Here is a 13725-nt window from a genome sequence, read left to right on the forward strand (position 1 = left end):
AACACGTAACTGTTTCGTTTGTCATAAACGAATATAAACGCTGTTTTTTCTGTGCTATGTATGTCACAGAAGTCTCCAAATGTTGCATTCTGTTTCACATGCAAGTTACAACATTATTGACGTAATGAATGTGATGTAAAATACATAGAATGCTTGGTTATATGTGAGAGAGAACCTTGATGGCTCTAGTGTTATCAAGCTAAATAAGTCAATAAAGAATATACAGCAAGAAAAGCGATTGAAGTGTATCGTCAAAAGTTAAAACAGCTTTCATCTACGAAAATAACAAGTTTTCCTTTATACTGTGAAAATCATTTGAAAGCAAGGTGTAATAGTAGTAGTAGTTTATTCGTCCGAGTATCACTTTGACAATGATATTTGATATGTCTTAGTATTACAGTTTCAGTAACAAAACATGCAATTTAAACATATAATTTATGTATACGAGCCTTTACATACTTCAGGTCTACTTTGTCAAGGATAGCGCAAGGTATTCGACCATTGCGTTATAGTAGGAACCATTCCGGTATTTGTAGAAGTAATTTAGAGGAAACCGCGAGAAATTCGATACAGAACGGTTGGGTGGAGATCATAGCCTCCATGCGCCCAAACACAGGGACAGTTTGAAACTTACTGGGAGATTAAAACTGTGTGCCGGACTGAGGCACGAACTCGGGACCTTTGCCTTTCGTGGGAAAGTGCTCTACAATCTGAGCTACCCAAGCACGACTCACGCCCCGTTCTCACAGCTTTACTTCCGCCAGTACGTCGTCTCCTACTTTCCAAACTTCACAGAATCTCTCCTGTGCAGGAGAGCTTCTGTGAAGTTTGGAAAGTAGGAGACGAGGTACTGGCGGAAGTAAAGCTGTCAGGAGGGAGCGTGAGTCGTGCTTGGGGAGCTCAGAAGGCAGAGCACTTGACTGCGAAAGGCAAAGGTCCCGAGTTCGAGTATCGGTCCGGTACACAGTTTTAATCTTCCCAGAAGTTTCATAGCAGCGCAAACTTCGCTGCAGAGTGAAAATCTCATTCTACACAGACAGTTTGTTCAAAGTAGTGCAATCTCATTCGGTTTGTTAGACATTCTTACAAGTAAGTTATTTAACAATATCAACAGCAACCATTTCACATGATTAACAAACTGTAGACTCACTATTGGCTGACAGTATCACGACAACGTTGTTCAGTTTCAATTTTGTGAACCATAACACCCCATTTACTTGCCCGAAAATCTGAGTCAGTATCCCTCCATAACAAATGAGATGTTGAACCCAGCCGGCCGCGGTGGTCTAGCGGTTCTAGGCGCTCAGTCAGGAACCGCGCGAGTGCTACGGTCGCAGGTTCGAATCCTGCCTAGGGCATGGATGTGTGTGATGTCCTTAGGTTAGTTGGGTTTAAGTAGTTCTTAGTTCTAGGGGACTTATGACCACAGACGTTGAGTCCCATAGTGCTCAGAGCCATTTGAACCATTTTGTTGAACCCAGAAAGAGAACAAGATATTAGCATTACCCATTGCAGAGCTTTGATGTAACGTTTTTCCACGAAAGAAGAAAATAGTGGGAAAGTATGTTTTAAATAAGTATATTGTGAAATAGCAGAAACATTTTATTATTACTTAACTTCGTTATTTTTTTGCCAAACCTGTAGTATCTAAGTAATCCTTCGCTATCTACAACGTATTGCTTCAAAAGTACGTTTTAACAGCTCTTTCAATAAGTTTGCTTTAGTAATCCTTTTAATCTCCTTCGGCAATTGAAAGATGAACTTGGCGATGAAAAATATCTGACATTAGAGTAATTTTTGAAATGAGTCGTGTAATAGAAGGATGTTAAATTAAATATGTAAATTATCGAAAGCGGTGACAGGCGAATAAACGAAAGGATGTACCCTTGAGCTTTGACAAGGCTGACGATACTGAGTTTGTCTATGATGTATATTACAATCTGTATACAGGAAAGACAAGATTGATGCAGACAGAAAGGAAGAAGCACAGAAGAGCATACCATCTCACTCCAATAAAATGCTGATCGTCCAAGAAATATTTAATAACGATTTACAGGCGTATAAGTCGTACTTCAACGTGGATAATCTGAGCCACTTTTCTTTGATGTACTGCCGAAGTCTTTAAAGGTGATTACAGAGAAGCCTCGCAGTGAGACAACGTGCATTCAGACATTTCATATATAGAATATCAAAGGGTATAACTAGTGGACAAAGGCCGGTAAGAAGCAAAAACTATACAGCAGTTAAACTAATTACAGAAACAAATGTCAGTAGATGTACTGTAATAAGAATAACAAAAAAGCTTACTTTAAAACAAAATAACCAGAAGAATATACGATTTTCAGTATACTGGATAGTTGGCAGACGGTGGAAGTTGTATACTAAGGCAATATAGCAAGAGAATTTTTGAAGAAGCACTCGAAGGAACTCATAGGAAATTGATTAAAAAGTTAATGGCACTCAAGACAATAAATTCATCTTCGTACAGCTCTCAATTACTGTGAACTTTACACGCAAGAGAAAGAAGTGAAATAAATGACAATTATTATTAAATTTAGCCTTTGTCGGTATTACATTTTGGCTGTAAACAGCTGTTATTACTCTCATACTGTCCATTAATTTCATTAATCAGGCTAACACTGATTTTCCGGCTACCTATAAAAACACCCCTCCCATTGAATTTTAAAACAGCTAAATGAGGACGAAACGTACTGGAATGTTTCAGGTATCTCTTTCGCCCCACGTCCTTGACCTTTCATCACACTCAACGCCCGTGGCCGAGAGTGCCAAACATGACGTTGGCACCACTCCATGAGGAAAGCTGCGAAGCCTTGCCCATTGTCATACACCATCAGAAAGCAGCGTGTGGTGTCATTGAGCGTCTGATGCGGTGCGGTATACACCTGCACGTGAGACGAAAGCTATACTGCTACGAAATACTACCTTAGCCAACATGTGTTTCCAATTCGGAACGTCCATCCAGTATTTCATAACGCACATTTGATTCATCACTAGCACGCTAGTAGAGAAAGCGTTTCTCGCTTCTGCGACACCACGTAATCCCCAGGGCCAGGACTGTCTAGACGTATTTCGGAGAAAAGTGCTTGAGAATCTTATAGTATATTTTGTACAACAAATAGTTCAAATGAACTAGAATTTTATTCGGTTGAGAAAGGTTTAAATCATAAGCCGTCAAAGAAGACTTAAATTTTCCCTGAAGCCTATAGTTTATTTCCGATGAATCCACGAAGCTTTCCTTGAGTGAGCTTTACTTCCATTATATGTAAGTCGAGGGAGATCGAGTAGCGTCGCACACGTAAGGTTTCTCGAAATAATAATCTTTCTGAAGGTTGCACTAGAACATTCTGCTCACTAAGCAGTACTATGATACGCCACTTAACACGATTTAACAGAATTATAAAACTCAGTGTCATAAAAATCGAAGTTCGTTGATTCTTATATTTTATCCACAATTTGGATTTAGTTCGTTTAAATTTTTGAGGGTTGTGTGAGTCATGAAATCGTAACGTGTAAAAATCCTTTTATAACATGAATCTTTTAATTTGACCATAAATGGCTACAAACATTAAAGTAAATACATCTTAGTACTAAGTTTCTGCGCCATGGGAAGCGAAAGCGAATAATTCAAGATACGAAGCAAAATTATTAAGTAAATGTTTTGAACGTAATAGGACTCAATTGAAATATTAGTTTTACCTTTAGTAAAACAGTTATTGCTCGTGTATAGTAAAATATTTGCAGCCCTATATGGGCACATTTATGATGGGCCCAGCCCTCAAATATGTGGTACTGAATCAAGTCAACTTATAAGATTTCACTGAACGTACCATATTGTTTCTTATTGACGACTTGTAATTGGAAAAGTCTTGTGGTTTCCATAAACAGGTTTCATAGATACTTCTCTGTTTACCCGTAAAGCCTTATCACCTATTGTACTTCTTGCAACTAAATATTTCCACTCGTTCCCTGATTGGCATTTCAAGAAATCTGACTTTTTCTATGGATTCTTTCATATTATTTTCATCTAATTTGTGTCGTGACCTCTCCATATTTGCCGGTTAAGGGGTAAATCCGTAAAAATTTACGTTTTTGTGGCGTCTCTTTTGCCTGGTACAGTCCAAAACTGTTTCGTCCGATACAATCCGAACGTACTGCAGTGGTAGTTTAGCATTCACGTTGTTAATACTTCGGTTAGATACCATCACACCCTACAATACAGAGAATAATATCAGTAGTACCTAAAGATACAGGGCGACAATTATTGAACTATATGAAATAAAATCGTCATAACTTCTGAACGATTTGCGTTAGGATGTTGAAACAGCGCGGTTGACCGAGGGGCGTGATGGGAATTCGTATGCGCAAGCGCACGTGCCTTGTTGTTATCGGCCATATGCAGTTGAAAATGTCACGGTTCAGCGTGCCTGAGAGTATAGCGCTTGTAAAGGCCTACTATGAGAGCAATAACAGCCCAGCTGCGGCTCAAAGAAAGTTTGTGACCGAGTTAAATCTAAAAACAACCGGTCCAAGTGTGTTAACAATCAAGAATTTGATTCGCAAGTTCGAGAAAACGGATAGTGTTCGTGATGACAGTGTTGACAAAGTCGGCCGTCCTAAAAGAGTTAAAACACCTGAAAAAATCGAGAAGACACGTGCTGTTTTTCAAACCAGCCGCAGGAAATCAATCACATGATCTGCAAAACAGGTGGAAATCAAACCTGAGACACTGCGACGAATTGTTGTTGAAGACCTGCATGCCATGGAACAGCGCTTGTGTTTCGCCAACTCTATTGTCCGCAGAATTGACGAACAGGACTTTGATGTGAATATGGTTTGGTTCAGCGACGAAGCCCACTTTCGTTTGGAAGGGTTCGTCAATGAGCAAAATTGGCACATTTTGGGGACTGAGGATCCGCATTTCGCGATCGAGGAATCTCTTCATTCTCAACAGTTGATTGTGTGATGTGCAGTGTCCAGTCACAGAATAATCGGTGCGGTTTTCCTTCGTGGTGCGGTGACTACCAAACGGTACATGGAGGTTTTGGAAGATGATTTCATCCCCATTATCCAAAGCTACCCTGATTTAGACAAGATGTGATTTATTGAAGACGGAGATTGACCTCATCGAAGCAGGAGAGTGTTTCATGCCCTGGAGGAGCACTCTAGGGACCGAATTCTGGCTCTGAGGTACCCAGAGGCCACTGGCATGGGCCTCGGTTGGACGCCATATTCTCCGGATCTGAACACATGCGAATCCTTTTTGTTGGGCTATATTAAACACAAGATGTACAGCAATAACCCCAAAACCTTTTCTGAGCTGAAAACAGCCATTCAGGAGGTCACCGACAGAAACGATGTTCCGACACTTCAGCCGGTCACGCAAAATTTCGCTATTCGTCTGGGCCACATCATCGCCATCGATGGCAGGTGTATCGAACGTGTCATAACCTAATTCCGAATATCTGTAGTGACGTTTACATGTTGAATAAAGTGTGTGCACGCCTTAGTTTGTAACTAATTTACGTTTTTTCCCATATAGTTCAATAACTGTCATCCTCTACAGTAAAATGTAATGTTACCTAGTTGTATACAAAAAATAAAATAAGAAAATAATATTACTAAGTTGTAAACAAAAAATAACACTCCAAAGTAAAGTTCGTACACCGTAAAACTCACAAGAAACAGATAACTTGTTTCCACTCCGAAACGCGAAGTTCTTTTGGCTCAAAATCTCGTGAGCGGTCTTGCTCCTCCATAGTTTTTGCGGCATTGGCTCAAAAGTGCTTCCACCATCACTAGAGTTTAGAAACCACCCTTGTCCGATCCAATCTTCTGCACTGCTCTCCAGCTGTCCCCAAAACAAAGTATCCTGTACTAAAGTAGGGAATCTCTTCTACTGAAATATAGAATATTGCATATAATAAGCGGGTTGTGTCCAAATGATTTTTCACGATAGGCGTGCAGTTTGATGGCTACGAGGAGCGGAAGACCTAAGAGCAGCCGACAGAAATTATTCAGTTTGGATTCAGAATGTGGAGTTTTCTCATCCCCGTTTACTGTTGCCTCCTTCCATTGACTCTCTATACTCTCAATACTACTAAATGAGGGAATCCTTAGATGTCGATTTAGGTGATTGCTGTGCCATGGAGAACTTGTACCCAGTGCCATTTTAAGGCCAACACCAATATGTAACACAGAAATTACACTGGCCAGTGGGGCCACAAAAACTAACCAACCGGTCTGGTATCCCTCCCACCACGTTATGTTAATTGCGTTAGTGTTGATAGCTCGAATTTTCAACTGTAAGCTTGGCGACTGTATCATTGACACTCCTCTCATGTTTATGACTTTCTACAGAGCGTAGGCACACAGTCTTCCCGTTAAAAGCTCCAAAACTACGCTTTTCACTGCATTTTTATTGGTGAGCATTCGCTTGTTTTCCAGTATACACTCGCCTTTTCTGTGATTAGCTATGAGACAAGCTGAGCATGCCAAAGAAAATGAAACCTTGGCATATTCGTTATTTTAACCACTGTTCCCACTACAGGAACAAGTATCACGTTTCTACATCGCAGTGGAAAAAGAAATGTATCCAAATGGAACTGCTCTCCAGAGTCAGTTTTTCTAGTCCTCCAGTAGAGTGTATGTGATGCCATCAAAATCTTCTTCACACCTGGATGAAAAATCGTTTATATCATAATGAAGTGAGATATTTTATTAAGCTATGCAGTTCATCAAAGTGGAGGAAACACACAGACTCACCTGCAATGATTTAAAGAAAAATATTACCTCTAAAAATGTATAAACTAGTGTTTCATCTGGAAAGAGAAGCTTCATCAAAGAGGAAGTCATTTCTGGTTGCCCGCACGAATACGAAGTAGGATAACCTGAATTTACTGTGCATACAGACGGCCTATCACACTAAACAAACAGCTTCTTCTGTATGTTCGTAGACGAAGTTATTGTTTGAAAAGAAGTACCACCTTCTAAAATTTTCATTAATGAGAAAGACAAATCTTGGAATTGGTAGCCCACTCAAATTGATAGATTCAAATAAACAAAGAAAGATATATTTGGCCGTTACCTATGAGTAGTTGGATCTATCAAAGAAACTGCAAGCTACAAAAATTGCGTAAAAATGTACGCCTATTAATGAAAGTAACAGGAAGAATAAGAGTTAGTATCTTGTTAACGTCATGATCATTACGTATCAAGAAGAAGAATAAATCAAGCCATGTCCATGTTGGGGAAACCATCACAGAATTCACGTGAAGTGATTTAAATAACCGTTAGCAAACCTAGATCAGGACACGTAGATCAGGATTTCGGTTATCTCTGTATATAAAACGCATTTTTAAAGCTAAGTCTTTGAAAATTGGTGTTTGGATAAATAGGGGATGAAATGCTAGACCTCGGTCAGGAAATAAAAAATACGTGTTTCAGCATTTTTAGAAATGCAACCATTAAGTGGTGAAATAGTGGGTGATTTTTTTGAAAATAACTAATTACTTGTTGTTGTTGTTGTTGTTGTTGTTGTCTTCAGTCCTGAGACTGGTTTGATGCAGCTCTCCATGCTACTCTATCCTGTGCAAGCTGCTTCATCTCCCAGTACCTACTGCAACCTACATCCTTCTGAATCTGCTTAGTGTACTCATCTCTCGGTCTCCCTCTACGATTTTTACCCTCCACGCTGCCCTCCAATGCTAAATTTGTGATCCCTTGATGCCTCAGAACATGTCCTACCAACCGATCCCTTCTTCTAGTCAAGTTGTGCCACAAACTTCTCTTCTCCCCAATCCTATTCAATACCTCCTCATTAGTTACGTGATCTATCCACCTTATCTTCAGTATTCTTCTGTAGCACCACATTTCGAAAGCTTCTATTCTCTTCTTGTCCAAACTAGTTATCGTCCATGTTTCACTTCCATACATGGCTACACTCCAAACAAATACTTTCAGAAACGACTTCCTGATACATAAATCTATATTCTATGTTAACAAATTTCTCTTCTTCAGAAACGCTTTCCTTGCCATTGCCAGTCTACATTTTATATCCTCTCTACTTCGACCACCATCAGTTATTTTCCTTCCTAAATAGCAAAACTCCTTTACTACTTTAAGTGTCTAATTTCCTAATCTAATTCCCTCAGCATCACCCGATTTAATTTGACTACATTCCATTATACTCGTTTTGCTTTTGTTAATGTTCATCTTATATCCTCCTTTCAAGACACTGTCCATTCCGTTCAACTGCTCTTCCAAGTCCTTTGCCGTCTCTGACAGAATTACAATGTCATCGGCGAACCTCAAAGTTTTTACTTCGTCTCCATGAATTTTAATACCTACTCCAAATTTTTCTTTTGTTTCCTTTACTGCTTGCTCAATATACAGATTGAATAACATCGGGGAGAGGCTACAACCCTGTCTCACTCCTTTCCCAACCACTGCTTCCCTTTCATGCCCCTCGACTCTTATTACTGCCATCTGGTTTCTGTACAAATTATAAATAGCCTTTCGCTCCCTGTATTTTACCCCTGCCACCTTTAGAATTTGAAAAAGAGTATTCCAGTCAACATTGTCAAAAGCTTTCTCTAAGTCTACAAATGCTAGAAACGTAGGTTTGCCTTTTCTTAATCTTTCACTAATTACTTAGGAACTACAAAAGGACTTTAAGGCTACATCTATGACATTTGGTCTATGACTTCTTGGTTAGAAATAAAAAACATGTGTTTCAGTGTTTCTGGATATTCAACCCCTAAGTTAGTGCAATAGCGCATGAAAGTTTTTAAGAAAATATTTCGATACATTAAAAAATTTTAAACCTAACTTTATGAAAATTGGTATTTCATTTCTCGTTTAGATATAAAGAAATATTTGTTACAGGATGAACGTTGCTATGGAAATATCGCTAAAAGAACGCAAAGGGCATGATTTACAAAAACTTTGGACTTCAAACACCAGAATCGCTTTATGGTCATAAGCGCATTAAGAAAAGACCATGCTCATATGACCTTAATTCACATGAAAAGCTTTCAAGGTGAATAACATAAAAATTCTGTTGAATAAAAACAAAAGAAATCTCTGCAGGCCATACAGTCTCTGCTGGCGAAGCAACGGGCCCTAAACTAGTGAGACATAATCTCGTTAAAATATAGATCAATGAATGTTGTACTTAACACTATGACATTCTTGCGTCTGATAGTCATCTTCATTGAAAATTTTTTTCTTAAATGCTTCTATAGAAAACCTATCCCCACTAAAAATAAATGAAAACTAAAAAAAAGCACTTAAAAAGAGGAATACGCGTTTTACACTTGCAACAACTTGTCCGTTGTATCTAGTATAGTGCGATACTTAATTCTCAGGGATCATAGTGGCATCAGATACTTTTATTATTACTTTTATTCAAAGTTATGACATTAACACTGTTTATAGAATGAATCATGTACATTTTTATCTAGCCTATATACACAATACACAACGGTTATCAGTTGTCATGTATCTTCTCCTGCAGGGAACATGGGCTGATTCTAGCAACGTTTCACGCACCATAATATCACAGGGAGTATAAACAGACAAAATTATAAAATTCGCTTTAAGCACACCTCACAGATCCTGGTATCTGTTAACATTAAACAGAGAAAAGCGGATAGTGCTGTGACTGTTCTTGGCTCCGACCCAAGGCTTTTTTTGTCGTTCTGCAGTCATCACAAATCTTCCTGTACAGAAAATATCGATTATCTCCACTGTCATCTCAAGCAATACAACACTTAGGGAGGTGTATACCAGACGAAACTCTGAGCTTGGCTTTAATTTCCATTAAAAAAGTTGTAAAAAACACTAGAAATGCATCGGATGCTGTGACTGCTCTTGGTCCCCGAAATACTTGACGGTAGGCATGTATTGAGAGGAGCGGACCATAACTTGCGGTACCTCATAGATGGAGTTATGGCTGCCCTGAAAAGGTAGGCATCATCCACAATTCAGACATTTGAGCAAGTCAGAAACGACGCTCTCGTGCCCGTTACAGCCTGAAGACTATGTAGCTTCTGGACAATGCAAGTCTTTGTAATGCCATGAGTGCCTTCAGTTCAGTCCGGAGACTGCCGAGCCAATTACGACGACATATTCACACTAAATTGTACAGTTGTGTGGTATTAGTGGCAATATCTGCTTCACAGTTATAAAAAGTATTTAAATTGCGTCTGACTAGTTTCCAAAAAATGTGCGTTTATGGCCGGCCGAAGTGGCCGTGCGATTCTAGGCGCTGCAGTCTGGAACCGCGAGACCGCTACGGTCGCAGGTTCGAATCCTGCCTCGGGCATGGATGTGTGTGATGTCCTTAGGTTAGTTAGGTTTAACTAGTTCTAAGTTCTAGGGGACTAATGACCTCAGAAGTTGATTCCCATAGTGCTCAGAGCCATTTGAGCCAATTTTGTGCGTTTATGTGACCGTACGCATTTTGTTTCATTGACAGAAAACACATGGTAGGCTGCAATGAAAAATATTTAAAATTTTCGTTTTTTTCATATGTGAAGCAGTGAGCTATAGAAGAGACTGAGATATTATTTTTGTTTTACTTACAGCATTTTATGTAGGTTTTAGCTTACATTCGAAGTATCATCTGCTTACACATTTTGAACTATCATATTCCTTCGTTTGGCGCCAGCATGGAACGACCCTTTGCATAAGGCTGCACCATAGTCTCAGCGGCCCCTTAGTTAGGTTTAATTCAGGACTTTCTATCCAGGTGCTACCATTTTCACAAACGTTTGTGTGTAGTCTATAGCCAAAAGTATCTGTACATACCTCTAAACTGCTCTATATCACGGTCGAGTATGCATACGTGGTTGAATGCACAATATATAAATATACAACGAGCACATTCTATCAAAAAGAGTCAACAGAGAGTAAAAATTCAAATGGGGGATGGTTGTAGATGCCCTGAACCTCAACTATTCAGTCACAGAGGTTTCACAATATTACACTAATTTAGGTCCAACATTATCAGTGTGAAGGGAAAAAGTTAAGGAAGCTCTAAGATCAATCACTCTGGTAAGACTTAGAAATGAACCGATAGGAACCACAAACACTAATGCATACAGTACGGCTACACATCCGATATTCTCGCCAACTATAGCGGGGGTCTTCTCTTACAACTATTGTACTGTGGCCATTGACAGAATAACCCACTGAGAAACGAGAGTTATCACAGGAGAAATGATCAACGTCACTTAAAAATTAGAAATAACGTTTTCATTATATTGTGAAGTTCTGGGAGAAGATTTTAGAAAATAATGAAGTAGAGTAAACACATTAACACTCAGATGGGCGTATTTCGATTTTGTGGGTACCAGGCAAATGCTTGTCGAAAGGTATTCACCTGAATGTGTTGTGCCTACTGTGAAAATCAGCAGTGTTTATATGATGGTCTGAGGCTGCTTTTCGATATTTGGATTCGTACAATATTAGGTTTCGTCGTTGGCAAAATTTTATGAAAAAACCTTTAGCAGTAGCAGTCTTCCAACAATGTTACTTTTTGTTTGAACAGAATCAAATGCTTCGAACTGCCCATGCCAATGCATAAACTGACCCATTCGAAAAGTTTTAGAAAAATCTAGAACATCGATTAAAGGAAAGATCAATCCTTCCAAACGCTAGTGAGAGAACATACCAGTTTTCATGGTGACCTGTCTGTTAGATATGGTAATTGAGTGTGGAAGATCCATTAGCACTATGACAGAGAATGTAATAGAACAAAGGACATTGAAACTCTGTGTTGTTGTCGGATCTCCTCCAAGGTCAAGGTCAATTCCTCTGCCTGCTGGGTCGATGGCCTATTGGTTAAGGGTACTGGTTCAGACTGCACAGTTGCCAGATCTTTCCTAGATGCCGGATCCAATATGACTGATACTACGACATCATAACGAAATATGGCGTATAGAAGGTAGCGGAAGGTCACCAAGACTTAATGTGTTGTATGTGTCAGCCCAAGATCATCCTTACAACGTCAGAGTAAAAAAGGGAAATTTAAAATAAATCATATTTGGAACATTTCTGACATGTATATTCCAGTATCATGGTGAAAAAAAAACACACACACACACACACACACACACACACACAGTGCTAAAAGGCATCCCAGGTGTTATGTGAAATATAAAATGGTATCAAATTAAAAAATGCAATACAGCCCTTGGTTGAACGTTTTAAAATACTGGTCTATTACGTTTTACAATTTCCGCTGTCAGACATGGAGCAGGAACTTTTCTAAATGTCTAAGCTTAGTCAGCAGTTGCACACGAATCAAAAACGTGTTTAACATCAACTAATGTCAGGTGTGCTTTATTTGGTGTGTAAAATGTTAGACAAATGTTTTTCATGCTTCGGAAAACACACACACACACACACACACACACACACACACACACACACGCACACACATGCACATGATCATCTGTTGTTTGTTTCGGAAATACCGTCTCAAACATTGCCTAGCACACAGAGTCAGCAGTTTGTCATTTGTGTTAGATCAGAAAGAACCAGATTCGCAGTGATGGCGATGATGATGATGTGCCCATCCATCATGCAGTTGATGGGGATTTAGTGGTGCTACATAACATGATACCGTTTTCAGCCGTAAGTTATCAACGCTGTGGTCAGATTGTGGAGCACCCAATATGTAACTGCCAATTCAGAAAAAAGTTTTTCTACAATAACAATTTATGCTTGCGTGTGTTGCTTATCAGTTGTTTTGTTTGTAAGAAGCTTAAATAAAAACATAGCAATGTCAGAATGGGTCGACACCTCAGCCACTTACATAGAACGTGATGCACTGAGGAACATTTAGGCAACAGAAAGCATGACGCCATTCTCAACCCTAAGTTCTCAGGGTTACGCTCCAGTTGGGGAGCACTGGATATGTAAAAATGGTTTCTTATACATAGCCTTCTACAATAAGAATTTCCACTTAAATACGAAGTTTATCAGACGCATTGTTCGTGACAGAGATGCAGATACTGAGTCTAAGTATATAATTAGCAATAGACCAAGAGGTTACTCTTGATGAGGAAATGATATCAAAATGGCGAAATACCAGTTCCGATAAAATCCTAAGCAAGTGTGAAAAGTTATTTCCCCCTGTGCATATGATGGAGTTGCACAGATCTTTCTTTTCATAAGAATGTTAGAATCATCTGAAGGTGGTCTTGTTGTAACAAAACCTCAGTTGGAGCTGTCGTCATCACCACACCTTGGATCATGATCATTGTCAAGACCATCATGATAACCTCACCCCACATCTTTAACATCACCTCGTCCTAGACCATTTTACATTGTCAGTTAGATATAGTAATAGACCTACTAGAAGCAGTTTCTTGGCCTGTTCTTAATAATATCAGGCAACAGCAAGTATGCTGTGTGACAGCTTTAAATTAATTAGTAATTCAAAGCTAGATTTGGCACAGGATCTCATATGCCCACATCAACAATAGTATCATCAGCTACCAATATCCGACCCGTTTCCTAAACACATGGTCTTCCTATTTTGCAAAGGTAGCTTTCTAAAATCATAAACAATTAATGGTATCCTGTCATTAAGTGTACTGCAGTGCTATGCTGTGAGCTCATATGCCCCACAATACAGGATGGTGATCGTGAACAATGAACCATCATCGGTAATTGGAGGGGAAATGGTATAATATC

This window comes from Schistocerca gregaria, chromosome X (genome assembly GCF_023897955.1).
Source record: "Schistocerca gregaria isolate iqSchGreg1 chromosome X, iqSchGreg1.2, whole genome shotgun sequence".
NCBI classification, from domain to species: domain Eukaryota; kingdom Metazoa; phylum Arthropoda; class Insecta; order Orthoptera; family Acrididae; genus Schistocerca; species Schistocerca gregaria.